Source organism: Coenobita brevimanus, chromosome 45 (assembly GCF_032717465.1).
Source record: "Coenobita brevimanus isolate Jiangsu-jjx chromosome 45, ASM3271746v2, whole genome shotgun sequence".
NCBI lineage: Eukaryota > Metazoa > Arthropoda > Malacostraca > Decapoda > Coenobitidae > Coenobita > Coenobita brevimanus.
Genome location: NC_136998.1, coordinates 16,322,853 through 16,337,802, shown reverse-complemented (window position 1 = coordinate 16,337,802; position 14,950 = coordinate 16,322,853). Strand labels below are relative to the sequence as shown.

Here is a 14,950-nt window from a genome sequence, read left to right as displayed (position 1 = left end):
TCTTCCTCTCCTGTCAATGAATATCTCTTCAGATTGCAGTCTTGTGTAAAAATTATCACTTCTTCACAACCAGCTTCTTTAACTTTTATTTTATAAGTAAAGATGTTGTGGGTCTACATTCTAGCACTGCTGACCCTCCTAGGATCCAAGTTTGATGAGGGCTATGGTACCATAAGACCCGGGGCCATGGTCAGTGCGAGGGGCGAGGTAATGGTGATAGAGGATGTAGTCTCCTTGCACTAAGACTTTGAGCCGTTGGCCGACGTAGCCATCACCCTGCTCCACTTCGAATACCAGCTGGAGGAAATACAGGCCCTTCTCTTGACCATTGTGGAGAAACACCACCAAGAAAACCGTTATGTATTCTGATGCCCTCTCAACTTACCTATTCATTGGAAACTTGCCTATGTAGTTGACAGATTTTTCCCACCTAAGTGACACTTTTCCTAACTAGACACCTGTAGGTCATTCACGTGTAAAGTGAGGTCTCTTCAATCTTGGGGGAGAAATTCTGAGAGGTCTATTTGGTGTAGCGACTACTTGTGACCTTTCTGAAGTCAAATCAGTTCTTGCTGAATTGGCTGATGCACTTGAATCTCAAAGCAGGGTGCTCCAGGCCGAACACACTGTGTTACAGAGGATCACTACACATCTAATGATGTAACAAAAACATTTAACCATTCTCTGATATCCTACAGAATCAAATTTCAAAGGTTAATGTTGTATTAGAGTTACTATATATCAACCTACAAGTTTCTTTGGACTTTCTTTTCTCCCAAGTTACAACCCTAGTCTGTATCCTAACTGTTGCTGTCGGCGGTAGTGTTACCGGTACTTTAGACCTAGTACCCATCTCTCATCATCGTTAAAAACTGGAATGGGCTCATTAACTTTGATATATCTCCAGTGGTCTTACTCTCCTCTTTCGAGCTCTACTATGCAGTACTCGAAGCTGCCTTCCTCACTAAAGTCATTGTTGACCACATCCTTCCCTGTTCTACCATCACCATCGATCACTTTCACATCATCTCTTTGCCTTTCTTCTTCAATAATTCCGTGTTACTGGCCCCTGTTACCTCTGAATATTTCCTCCTATCTCATGATCATATCTCTATCGCTTTTGGGTTCTCTAGCTATATAAGTCAGTGTGTTTCTCTCGCACCTACTTGTCACCTTTGTGCTGCCTAACTTCTTGCCATCTTCCCCGGTAGCTCTGCTCCTTGCAATCCAAATTGGTTCGCAACTTGTCCATACAATCTGTCTGGGCCTTCGTCCCGGCCCCCAAACTTCCAGTGCACCATGCTTGTCTTGATGATCTCCAGTACTTCTTTTTCGTTACTCCATCCTCTGTCAGTCTCATTTGTCCTGGAACTCCTGTTCGTTCGGTGCTTGCAAGTGGGTTGTACAAAGTTCATGACTATGGTGCCGTTAAATCGGAATCTGTTTGTTACCTACCCCTCACGTCAGCACTACGTACTTGCTACCACAGTTATGAAATGTTCCAGTCTATCTGTGTGACCTTCCACATTCCTTCTGACAATCTGTATGTCATGTGCGTCACACATCAAACTAAAATCGACAATGTTTCTCTGACAGAGTCCTTACAGGAAGGACTTCAACTGTGCAGTGATGTAATTATAAGAGTGCTAAGTATCCTTCTATACATTTTCTATAGTGATGTAATTTTAAGAGTGCTAAGTATCCTTCTACAGTATACATTTTCTGTATACCATAAAATTTATATACTTATCCTTATCATTATTTCACACACACACACACACACACACACGCACACACACACACACACACACACACACGAGAATATATATATATATATATATATATATATATATATATATATATATATATATATATATATATATATATATATATATATATATCATCAGCCGTTTGAGTATCCACTGCAGGACCGGCCTATCGGGACGATACAGCCAATGTATCTCTTACCAAGTGGCTTACGCTGTCCGGTAGAGATTGTATGTAGGGTGAGAAGTACTTGTAAGTGTAATTGTAGTGCTTGAGTGGCTTTGGATATGTGTGTAGTGTGTGAATTAAGTGTAATCGGCCCGCGCAAGCCGACTGGGCGCAAGCATACTTTTTAGTATGCGACACTGGTTCAACCACAGCACCCCTTGTGTCCACCAATGCAGTACGTGGCCGGGTGAACATTCCCAAAGTTTATTACCCTGGTGGGTCGCGAACCATGGCTCACCCGTGTACGAAAAGAACACTCTATCACTGTACCACTGAGGCCACACACACACACACACACACACACACACATATATATATATATATATATATATATATATATATATATATATATATATATATATATATATATATATATATATATATATATATATCTATTGCTAGACGCCTCAATCCCGTTTGGGGTGGCCACAAACAAATCGCCTCCAAGTCGCCCTGTCCCCCGCCATTTCACTACCCTGCTCCCAACTCACACCCCCTCTCTCATATACCTCTCCACCCCATGCCTCCATCTCATCCTCGGTCTCCCCTCCTCTTCCACCCTCCACCTCACTCACATACACTCTTCGTCAGTCTTTCACCCTCCATCCTCTCCACATGGCCAAACCACCTCAGTGTGTTCCTCACAACGCTTCCTATCACATCCACATCAACACCACAACGCTCCTTTATATCCTCATTCGTCAGCCTGTCTCTCCACGTGACTCCACAGGCTCCTCTTAAATAACTCATTTCCACTGCTCTCACTCTTGACTTGTGTCCTTCCAACAATGTCCAAGCTTCACTTCCGTACGTTAGAGTTGGTATCACAATACTGTCATGTAGTAACTTTTTTACTTCCATGCTCACTTCCCTGTTTCTTATCACTGCTTTCAAGGAACCAGCAACCTTTCTTCCCTGCTGTACCCTTTCAAGCACTTCACCCTCCAAACCTCCATCCTTACTCATCACACTACCCAAATACTTAAACGTACTCACATTTCCAATTCCTCACCATCCAACCTCGCTATACATTCACTGACTTCACCTCTCTCAAAGACCATCACTTTACTTCTTCCCTACATTCACCTTTAGGTTCCGTTTCTTACACACTCTCTCAAACTCATCCACCAAGCCTTGCAGCTCCCCTTCGTCTTCACTCAACAACACAGTATCATCTGCAAACAACAGTACAGGGAGTTTCCAAACACTATCCTCTCTCACCAGGGCCACTCCAACATCCACTACCCTACCTTGTACCTCTTTTATTACCCCATCCATGTACAGATTGAACAACCATGGCGACATGACACATCCCTGTTTCAAACCAACTTTCAAAGAGAAAAATTCACTTAGTTCACCATCCACACGCACTGCAGCCTTCTGCACCATCGTACATACTCTTCACAGCATTCAACAACTTCCCATCTACTCCATATATTCTTAACACTTTCCACAATCCTTGTCTATCCACCCTGTCATATGCTTTCTCCAAATCCATGAAAGCCAGCATACAACTTCTTTCCCTTCTCTAGAAACTTTTCCACTAAAGATCTAAGAATGAATATCTGATCTACACAACCTCTTCCCTTCCTAAAGCCTCCTGTTCTTCTTCAACTAATTTCTCTGTTCTTTCTCTAACTCTGTCTATAAGTATCCTACCATACACTTTTCCTATTATACTAAGAAGACAAATGCCCCTATGATTGCCACACTTCTTTTTCCCCTTTTCCTTTGTACAAGGGAATAATTATACCTGACTTCCAATCCTCCGGGACTCTACCTTCCTCCCAGGCCAATCTGCACATCTTCCACATCCATTCTACTACCTATCTCTCCCCATGCTTCAGCATCTCACACACACTCCATCAATTCCTGGGGCTTTCCCCGATTTAACTTTCTTCATTGCTTCCACAACCTCTATCCCTACTGATTTCTTCCTGTCTTCTCACCTCCCTCCTTCTCCCAGCCATTCCCCAGCCACTTATACTCGCATTACTTCCATCCTCTACGTTCAACAATTCCTTAAAGTGTTCTCTCCATCTGCTCACTTTTTCTCCCTTCTCCACTAGTAATCTACCATGTTTATCTTTCACTCCCCTGCTAACTTCACTTCCACCCTGTCTTACTCTTTTCACTTCTCTCCAGAACATTTTCTTACAGTCCCTCCACTTTACACTCAAATTCCTTCCAAATTCCTCATCCACTCTCTTCTTACTCTCTCTTACTAATCTTTTCACCTCTCTCTTCCTTTCCACATATAACTCTCTCTTCCGCCTCTCAACTTCTTCCACGCCCCTATTTCTCATCCATTCATTATATGCTTTCTTCTTTTGTGCCACAGCCTGTTTCACCTCTTCAGTCCACCACGCTGTTCCTTGCACCCCCCTCCGTCTGCTGATCCTTCAACACCCCACATCACATGCTGCACATATTTCTTCTGTAAATATCTTACACACACCTTCCACGTCTCCCATCTGCTCCATTTCATATTTGCCCAATCGTTCCTCCACTTCTCTCTTATACTCTGCCTTTTTCTCATCCTCTTGTAAACTTTCCACTCTCCTTGCAACTACTCCTTCCTCTCGTCTTTCCCTTCTTCTGTTCCTCCATCTTACTTGCATCCTAATTCTGGCCACCACCACAAGTAGTGGTCAGAAAGTCCACTCCCCCAACCTCTATACACTCTTGCATCCTTTACACATCTTCGCATCCTTTCATACACACACACATAATCAATCATTGCCTTCCTTTCATTCAGTTCACCACCCACCCTTCTCATCACTCGCCATGTATACCTGTGGATCATTTTATGCCTGAAGAGGGTATTGGCTATTACCAACCCCCTCCCAGCACAAATGTCCACTAACGCACTCCCATTCTCATCTATCTCAGCAGGCACACCCCACTCACCAACTATTCCATCCACCTTCACATTACCAACTTTACCATTCATATCACCGATCAAAAACACTCTCTCATTCCTTCCAAACTTTTCCATGCACAATTCCACATTTGTCCAGAACTCTTCTCTCACTCTTCTAGCACGATCTTGCGTTGGCGCATACACACACACAATCGCCCACATTTGTATTCCAACTTTCAACTTTACCCACACAATCCTTGACCCAACTGATCCATACTGTCTTATGCTCTTCTTCCATCTTTTACTCACAACTATACACACTCCTTCCTTTGCCCTCTCATTCTCATCTACTCCTGCACATATACCCCATCCATACTCCCATTCTCTCACACTTTCTCCTCTCCATTTTGTTTCAGTTATTCCACATACATCCACTTTCGCATCCTCAAGCACCTGGACAATCTCCCTCTCTTTCACCTCATCATTCGCTCATATATATATATATATATATATATATATATATATATATATATAGAGAGAGAGAGAGAGAGAGAGAGAGAGAGAGAGAGAGAGAGAGAGAGAGAGAGAGAGAGAGAGAGAGAGAGAGAGAGTTTAGTTTCCTTAGGTTTTCTCTACAAATTGTGACTATAAATACCAATTATTATTTTCCCAGTCTAAAATCATCACATTGTTGAGTATGCCATGTATTGTACATACTGCATTATTTTTACTGGATCCAACTGTTTACATACTAACATTATATCTTTTCATTATGACACATTTATAAGGACCTTTAATGTAACTAAATGCCTTACCTAAGTATTTCCCCCTTACGTCAGGAGACACAACTTCTGTTAGTCAGGGAGAGTTGCTACCCTGATGTAATATTTTTGTTCAAAATAAGCTCTAAAACTATTATCACTATATCTTAGTGCATTTCTAGTAGTGTGTAGGGCCTACGTGCCAATTCTCGCTTTGGTAAACAGGCGTCACATTCAAAATGTACTAATGACAGGTCTGCGACCCAGTGCTGGCTGGTGTTCTTCCCTGCAGCCTCAGTGTGGGGGTTGGTGTGTCAAGAGCAGGACCTATGATAAACTTTACCAAATATACACCCGTTTCTTTGCATACTGGACGTGAACGGGTTAATCAAATGGCAAATGGTCCCCCTTGAATCAAGATCCTAAAGAACTTACCCTCATCACAGCACCGGAACGACAGAAGACATCAACAAGAGAAGAACCTTGGTTATCAAGAACAAGTCATTCGGGATGTAAGAGAAAAACCCGAGTAACTAATAATAATAATAATAATAATATGAAGAAGAAGAAGAAAAAGAGGAAGGAGGAGGAAGAGGAGTGTGCAGCCTACATCTGATCCAATGGCTGAATATGTTATTTTGCTCTGTGGCCTTGCTCTTTGACTGTTTGTTCTCAAAACTGCGTTATTTGACTTCTGATAAAACTTCAACTCTTCCACCAACTTGGGTCCAAAATGATTCAGTACTCTGCGTCATGGTCTTGCCCAGGGATCTGGATCTTTGACGTATTGTTTTAAGAATCGAATCTATTCATCATTGCTGACCTTCCTTTAAAACAGAAATGATCCATATTAAATCAGACATGTTCTTGTTATAGGGTCGACAATATGACCATACCCTGTGGCCTTGGGTTTTGACGAATTATTCTTAGAAGAGTATTCATTTAGCCTCATGCCCACTCGTTTTTACCAAGTTTCGTCTCGGTAAGGTAAAAAATTTATATATTGATCATGCCTCATAACACTGACGTGTGACCGTGAACACTGACTGATCTAAAATTTTGGTTCCTTCTCCCTTGCCTTATCCACAGTTCTCATGCAATGTTTGTTCTGTCGAATAAAAATTCTTTAAGTTGGACTTGCCATGCGTCTTTGACCTTTGGCCTTTCGGTCATAACAGCAATACGACAATCCCTTGGGTGACCCTCAACCCTTTCACAAAGTTTAGTTCACATCAGATGAAAACTGTTTTATACACAAATCAAACATTGACCTTTCCATGTAACCTTGATATTTGACTAATTGTTTCCAAAATCGAATCCATTAATTCTTTCTTCACCCAACCTTTCCACCAAATTTGGCATACATACATTATATATATATATATATATATATATATATATATATATATATATATATATATATATATATATATATATATATATATATATATATATATATATATATATATATATATATATATATATATATAATCCTTGAGCTACGGTTAATAGTTTGGTAGGAGATTCGTATCGTGTTGCGTGTGCTCCGAGGTTATAGTTTAAACAAAATACGTAGGAACATTAAAATTAGATGTTTGTAATATGTTTTGTACGTCCTATCACACTCCTTCACGGGTTCGTACTCTGTCGGATATACTGAAATCAGATACAGAATAATACACACCAATATTGCAACCACAACTGCCGGTATATATACTTTTACACTGATCTGTCTTTCAGGCACCTCTTCGCAGTTATTATTTTGCCAGCAAAGCTTAGAATTAGTTATGGCTGCCAGTCTCACTGAAGAGATGATATGGACCTCAATGGACCTCACAATAATGGCGTGATATCGATACATATAAATGCAGGTGTACTTTACTTTTATAAAGAAGCTTTTTCATGTCTCTAACACTGAGCATAAAGAGTACAACCCCCCCTCTGATGTCCAGCATTTCTTATTCATGCAACAGATGGCGTACACTCTCGTGACATCGTTGGCACTATAAAAAATAGTATCCACGACGCATCTGAATTGCAGGACAGGGCGTTCTCATTCAAGACTGGCGTGATTGTACTAACGGGAGTATTTTAATAAGTCGTTAGGCGTTGTGAAGCGTTTGAAAAGCTTTTAATAAAAAAAAAATATATATGCAAATTGTTCCGTTCCCCTGCATGAAACTAATCTTGCATCCTTTCATACGTCAGTCTAGCACCCTACCACTTCGCCACTTTGTACCTTCATTATTCTGTGACGCCCATGGATATAATAAACCATTCACTACGAGCATGGCTAATTTTAAAAATAATCCTCTTGCTATGTTTAGTTGATATTACTCAGATGAAGGAAGACTTATTGTACTGAAGAAACTAATGAAGCTCACTCCAACCTCCTTCAACCAAAGAAAAACTTATCAAACCTAAAGAATGTTGTCGGAAGTTCACAGAAGTAGGCAAAAAATGACAATAACGTTTTGAACGGTTTATAAAAGACTGATTACTCATTTTAAAACCTTTCAGCATATGTCTATGTTTTTGCTTTTTGCCAGGTACAGATGCTTTTATTGATCTCTAGCATCTTTTAAGATTAAAACAAGCTCTGTCTAGGAACCCTCAGAGAGCACAATACCCAAACCTTACATGTTTGATACTGAAAAAGTTGGTCAGGGGTCAGCCATTTGGCCTTGTCCTGTGACCTCGACGTTTAAGCTTTTTCTTTGCCTAATATTACGAATGTATCACTTACTCCTTTGATTGTGTCAAGTACTAATGCAAGTTTGGTGCAATGCCACCTAATAGTTTGTAAAAGCTTTCCTAATGGACAGACAAAAAAACTGAACCAAACACAAAATACCCCGCTCTTCGTGTGTGGGTGTAATACGTCTTCAGTCTAAAATACAGCTTTTGCACTGTGTTTTGACCATGGATAGATAATTTTATTTCACTCATTTGTGTAGTCTCTTCACTGAGGTAACGCATGTATCTACTAAACCTCCTTATGTGGTTCATTTCCACCTGGCAGCAGACATTTAAGAGGACACAATAAATAGTACGTGTTTTCATGTAATACCACAGTCTGCATCTTCTCGAGGTTGCATCTGTGACATATCCAGGTTCTCTCTGACAAAAAGTCACTCTATCTCAATCTCAGACACAGCCACTCTATCTCCGTCATAAGCACAGTAACTTCGGTAACTTCATCTCATTCACACACGCAACAACACTCAGTCATAAACAAACCCCTCCATCTCACTCACAGACACAACCACTCCATCCCAATCACAAACACAGCCACTTCATCTCACCCCACTGGCGATCTTCTCAACTACCTTGCAGACTCCGAGTCATCCTCCTTTCGGGATTTTGGCGAATGCTTTGCCATCGCACTTGACATCTCAAAGGCTTTCGATCGAGTCTGGCATAAATCTTTAATTTCCAAACATGGAAATTAAAGATTTATACCATCTTACGGTTTCTATTCTTCTATCTGTACCTTCATCTCTACCTTCCTTTCTGGTCGTTCTATAGCTGCTATTGTAGACGGCCACCGTTTTTCTAAGCAATCAATAGTGGTGGTCCTCAGGGCCCTGTCCGATCACCAACTCTCTTCCTTTTATTCATCAATGACCTTCTGAGCTGTACATCTAACTCTATCCACTCATATGGTGAAGACTCCACCCTTCACCTTTCCATTCGCCTCCCGCAGCATCCATCTCAGCAGTTTCTTCAACAAACAAGGGATGGGACTATAGCACACCTAATGTCTGACTTGGCCCAGAATCTCTGATTAGGACAAAAGAAATTTTGTTGTTTTTAATGCATCAGAAGCTCAATTCTTACATTTATTAACCCGACAGTATCTTCCACAAGAGTCTCCTCTCATTTTTAATGATATACAGCTTAATCCTGCATCATCTTTAAATATACAATGGGTTTCATTCTCTCAGGATTTATCATGGAAAGAACATATTACCTCTCTTGTAAAATCTGCTTCCAAGACATTAGGTGTGCTAAGCTGACTCCATGCCTTCTTTACCCCTGCACAGTTGTTGACGTTATACATGGGTTATATTCGCCCCTGTATAGAATACAACTCTCAAGTGGGGGGAGGTTTCCCACATACAGCTCTTCTCAGCAAGGTGGAGTCAAAGGCTTTTCGTCTCATTACTTCTCCTCCTCTTACTGGCTCCCTTCAACCTTTGTCTCTTCGCCGCACTGTTGCATCTTTATCTCTTTTCTGTCACTACTTCAATGGTCATCGTTCCTCTGGACTGCCTGTTTGCATTCCCCCATCACTACGACAGACGCGTAACACCCATCTAGCAACAAATTCACATCCCTTTTCTCTCAAACTCTAAAATGCATGAATTAACCGTTAATCCCAGTCCTTTATATACGGAACAGGTCAGCTCTGGGACTCTCCTCCTCTGTCTTCTTCCTACTTCCTATGATCTCCAGTCTTTCAAACGCAGTGTGTCCAGGCATCTCGAAATGTGCTGTTCTAGAATTTGGCTATCTGTTATCTTGTTTTTGTTTTTTCTTGAAGGGAAGAATTTGCGGGCTCTTGGCCTTTGGTTCGTACTTCCTTGCATAAAATAATTCACAAACACAGCCACTCCCCCTCACTCACAGACACAGCCACTCCCCCTCACTCACAAACACAGCCACTCCCCCTCACTCACAAACACAGCCACTCCCCCTCACTCACAAACACAGCCACTCCCCCTCACTCACAGACACAGCAACTCCATCTCACTCACAAACACAGCAACTCCATCTCACTCACAGACACAGCCACTCCATCTTATTCACAAACACAGCAACTCCATGTCATAACAATGCACCAGTCCTGTATGAGACAGCCCTAGCATGTATTCAATATGGACGATGGGTGTTAGCGCCGAAGTGGTGACATGTAGAGAGGTGTATGGTATGTAGGAGGACTACTGGGCCTTGAGTGCAGGCTGTGAAGCCTATGCCCAGAGTCGGACACATAAAAAAAAAAAAATAAAATAAAAATAAACACAGCAACTCCATCTCACTCACAGACACAGCAACTCCATCTTATTCACAAACACAGCAACTCCATGTCATAAACACAGCAACTCCATCTCACTCACAAACACAGCAACTCCATGTCACTCACAAACACAGCAACTCCATCGTATTCACAAACGCAGCAACTCCATGTCATAAGCACAGCAACTCCATCTTATTCACAAACACAGCAACTCCATGTCATAAACACAGCAACTCCATCTCACTCACAAACACAGCAACTCCATCTCACTCACAAACACAGCAACTCCATCTCACTCACAAACACAGCAACTCCATCTCACTCACAAACACAGCAACTCCATCTCATTCACAAACGCAGCAACTCCATGTCATAAGCACAGCAACTCCATCTCATTCACAAACACAGCCAGTCCTTCCTAATAAACGTAGCCTCTCCATATCTCTCACAAACAATGCCACTCCATCTCACTATGAAACACAGACACTCCCTCTCACTCACAAACAATGCCACTCCCTCTCACTCACAAATACAGCCACACTGTCTCATTCGCAAACGCAGCATCTCTGTCTCACTCATAAATAAATCCACCCCATCTCACTCACAACCACAGCCACTCCAGTTCACTCACAGACACAGCCAGTGGAGCACAAAATTTGACGTTCACTCTTCATTCAGGAGCCGCCATTACCTATACCTGTTCTGGATGCACTGGGTGAGGGTGCGTTAGTTCCCTACAGGCTGAATGAAGTAACATTCACTTATATGGGTCGCCTTTCAAGATTTGCGTAACATGGCTTAAAAGTCGCTAATGTAGTAGAGTTGGCCGTCCATGTCAGGCATATTCAAATTGGCTATTAAAATGCAAAAATAATTGCATAAATACATACAAGCATAAATACAGAATATAGATACACTCATGCTAAGAGAGTCTTTTTCTGCATTATATAAAATCGTCTGGCGTTTGGAAAGTATAATGCAAGTCATCACCATGCTACAGGGTCGTAGGCCGATTCTGTATTCTACAATAATCTGGTATAACAGACGCACCTCGGGCCTGCTCGTTTACAGGCGGGTATGTGGAACTGATTGTTGGCTCTAACATCAGGATAGCTCTACATCACTGAAAAAAAAAGGGGATTCTACAACAAGAGTAGGACAATGCTACTTAGGATTTTTCCAATATGTAAAATGTGGTAGGTGGGAGGGATGGGGAATAGCATCCACTCACCCGATGTATTGTTCAGGTGAATGTACTGCAAGCTGAGTGATAGCCCAAATGGTGTCTTACAACACAGGAGACCAAACATTATATCGGGTGGTAAACATTTAACTAAGCAGACACGGGCGATCTAGTGGTTTACGGCACGTAAAATACATAAATGCAGTAAGGGTTTACACTGGAGATCATGCTGTTTATTGCTCACATAATGGCACTTACGGGCGAGCGAGGCTGATATTCCTCGTCTTAAATATCTCAACTGAGAAATCTAGGCCCATGCCCCTATGTTACGGATGAGGCAAAAATTGACTCGAACATGGATACATTAAAGCTGTGAAACTGATATGGCTACCCTAACCTGATACCATTTACAAGAAGCTGACGAGGAACCTACACATAGTGGCACAGTGCATGCTGTGTGAACCAGCTACGTCGTCCACCTGGGGCTCACCTATTGTACTATAGCGGTAGGACGGCCCCACAGGGGCAGTTGATTACTTGTAATTGATACGTCTATTCGGTCAGACAAACAGGTTAAGCAACAACAACTGGCAGCAGAGGATACCAAACGTTCGTCATATTGATTTTGATGATGGTAGATATGGCTGGGTAGAAGGAGATGAGAAAATAAGAGAACTGCTCTAAAAATGCACCTAATATAGCATACTAGAAAACACAATGGCAATGTTCTGTTCTTAAATACCAGAAGAACTGGCAAATAAGAGAAATCTACACTGAACTTTAGTTTCCACATTCTTCGCTTTTCATGCTCCAGTGGAACATGCTTTGTTCCAAATCATTCGCTGTCGTGAATAGATTTATGTATTTCCTTCAGGATACACGCTGACTGTAATTTTCGATCATTACCCAGATCACTCAGACCTGTTTCTCTTTCCTCCAACTACTTGAATTTCTTTCAGTCTAATAAAATCTTGCGAAAACTGAGTAATAAATCTTCGCAAATTTATAGATGGGGAAGGTTCAGCTGTTAATCACTAGGAGGGTTTTACTTTGATTCGAAAACAAACACCAATGATACCTTTGATAGACTCACCCACAGTGCGGATTCATGAGGGCAAAGAATTAATTGTTTAGGGGGCCACTCTCAGGTTAAAACCTAGTTTAATTGGAAGTCGACCACTGTGCCAATTTTCTCTTTCCTAGATCAAAAACCTTCGTCGTGCTTATCGGCGTTACCTCTGCTTAGAAGGACCCACCCCATGGAGGGGTGGGTAGTTCCCTCCTAAAAGCCCGTGTAGATAGTAATGTACAGCTGTGTAAAATATAGTTTCTTACGTAGAAAACAGGAAAACAATATGTCTCCACACCGTCATCTCAGGGAATCCCCAGGGGCGGCCATTGGGGTCTCACTCTGCATAATTATAAACATGGGCAAATGGAGGACTAACACTGTGGAACAATTTGTGCTCCTGAGTAAATACTATAGAGCTGTCTGACAAGGTGGCAGGGAATTCCCGCCCTGTCTAAAACCTGGAGAGGGTGAACAGCTACCATTTTGTAAAATTTTGTGCCCATAATTAAGAGTGTGTGTGTGTGTGTGTGTGTGTGTGTGTGTGTGTGTTTGTAATTCACAGGGTAATTCACTGGGTCAATCAGGATCACTTGATGGTCATGATCGTCAGCTTTTACCCTCCCGGAAGGGAGCTGAGAGCTCATATAGTCCGATCTAAGGGCAAGGCTGTGACCTTCACACAGGCATACACCCGTCCCCTTGCTCAAGGGGGACAGTAACCACCCACTTCGTAAGTGAAACTTTTCGCAACCTAAGCGAGGCACGAACTTCCGTCTACCAGATGGCAAGTGAGAACGCTACCACTGAGCCAGCAAGTGGTGTGTGTGAGTGTGTGTGTGTGTTACTATCTACAGTACTTATCTATCAATATATTTAGGTCAGCTATATGGAGCTTATGTATGTATATATATATATATATATATATATATATATATATATATATATTCATTCATTCATTGCCAGACGCCATGTATCCCAGACGGGGTGGCCAAGGGCTTAGAGTTAATTGTTTTACAGGGAGGGGCACTAATCCTTCACCAACCCCACTTGACACGTAGGGATGCCAACAGCATCTGGTGTTCCCAGGCGGTCACCCATCCAAGTACTAACCAGACCCAACGTTGCTTAACTTCGCTGATCGGACGGGAAGCGGTGTACTCAACGTGGTATGGCCGTTTTATATATATATATATATATATATATATATATATATATATATATATATATATATATATATATATTGTTACTTAGCCTATGATTTCATCATCCTTTGTGTAATTTTAATGCACAGTATGCTGCATGTTTGATCACGAGCGTGTTCTGCCTCAGTCCCCCCTTCTACCGTTATAGTAGAGTAAAGTCGTCCTTTCTGTTGTTCAGAGTAGGATTGTCAGCTCTTTGTCCCCTATGGCTTCATTTGCGTGTCCTTCTTACAAGTTGTATCAAGCTCTGCTGGCCCCTATATAATGAGCTCAGTCTCTGCATTATTGCCACTTAGATCTGCTCCTCATTTTGTTCACATCTCTGTCCTCCCCTGTACAGTTGTTATTATTGTGAGTGCTCAGGAAGTCTCCAACCATCTAGCAGCTGTGTGTAATTTGAGTATAACTGTTGTTGCATTTTTTCTTGTACTGTGTAGCATAGGGTTAATTCTTAGGCCTAGTAAGGTTTTTGTAATTTATATAAAGGTTCTTATTGTCAGCCATTATTAAAAATATTTTGTGTCTGTAATAATATATCTGGCATTCACTGAGTATTATCTGGTATCTCATTTTAACAGGGCTGACTTAGATAAATTTACTCATGCTAATTTCGTGTTAATAGAGGCTATTGCAGTTAACCATATATTTAACCTGTTTTTTTGCCATTACATTATCCTTATGAGTTCTGAATGTTTTGTTGTTAGTTTGAGCATTAAACTTTAACTTGTAATTTTACCTAACTCTTTTGTTTTGAACCTGGAACTTTACGGGACAGTAGTGACTCTTAGTATTCTCACTTAATGTGTACATTATCTTTCTCTGTTCTGTAACAATATATATATATATATATATAT

At 41.4% G+C, this 14,950-nt stretch overlaps 1 non-coding gene across 1 annotated transcript; it reads right to left on the bottom strand.

Annotated features, from left to right (window-relative positions):
• Window positions 1-13,955: 13,955 nt before the first annotated feature.
• Window positions 13,956-14,074, bottom strand: LOC145398549 (5S ribosomal RNA). Its single transcript, XR_013897137.1, has one exon. It is a non-coding gene; the product is annotated as a 5S ribosomal RNA (ribosomal RNA).
• Between the last annotated feature and the right edge of the window lie 876 nt (window positions 14,075-14,950).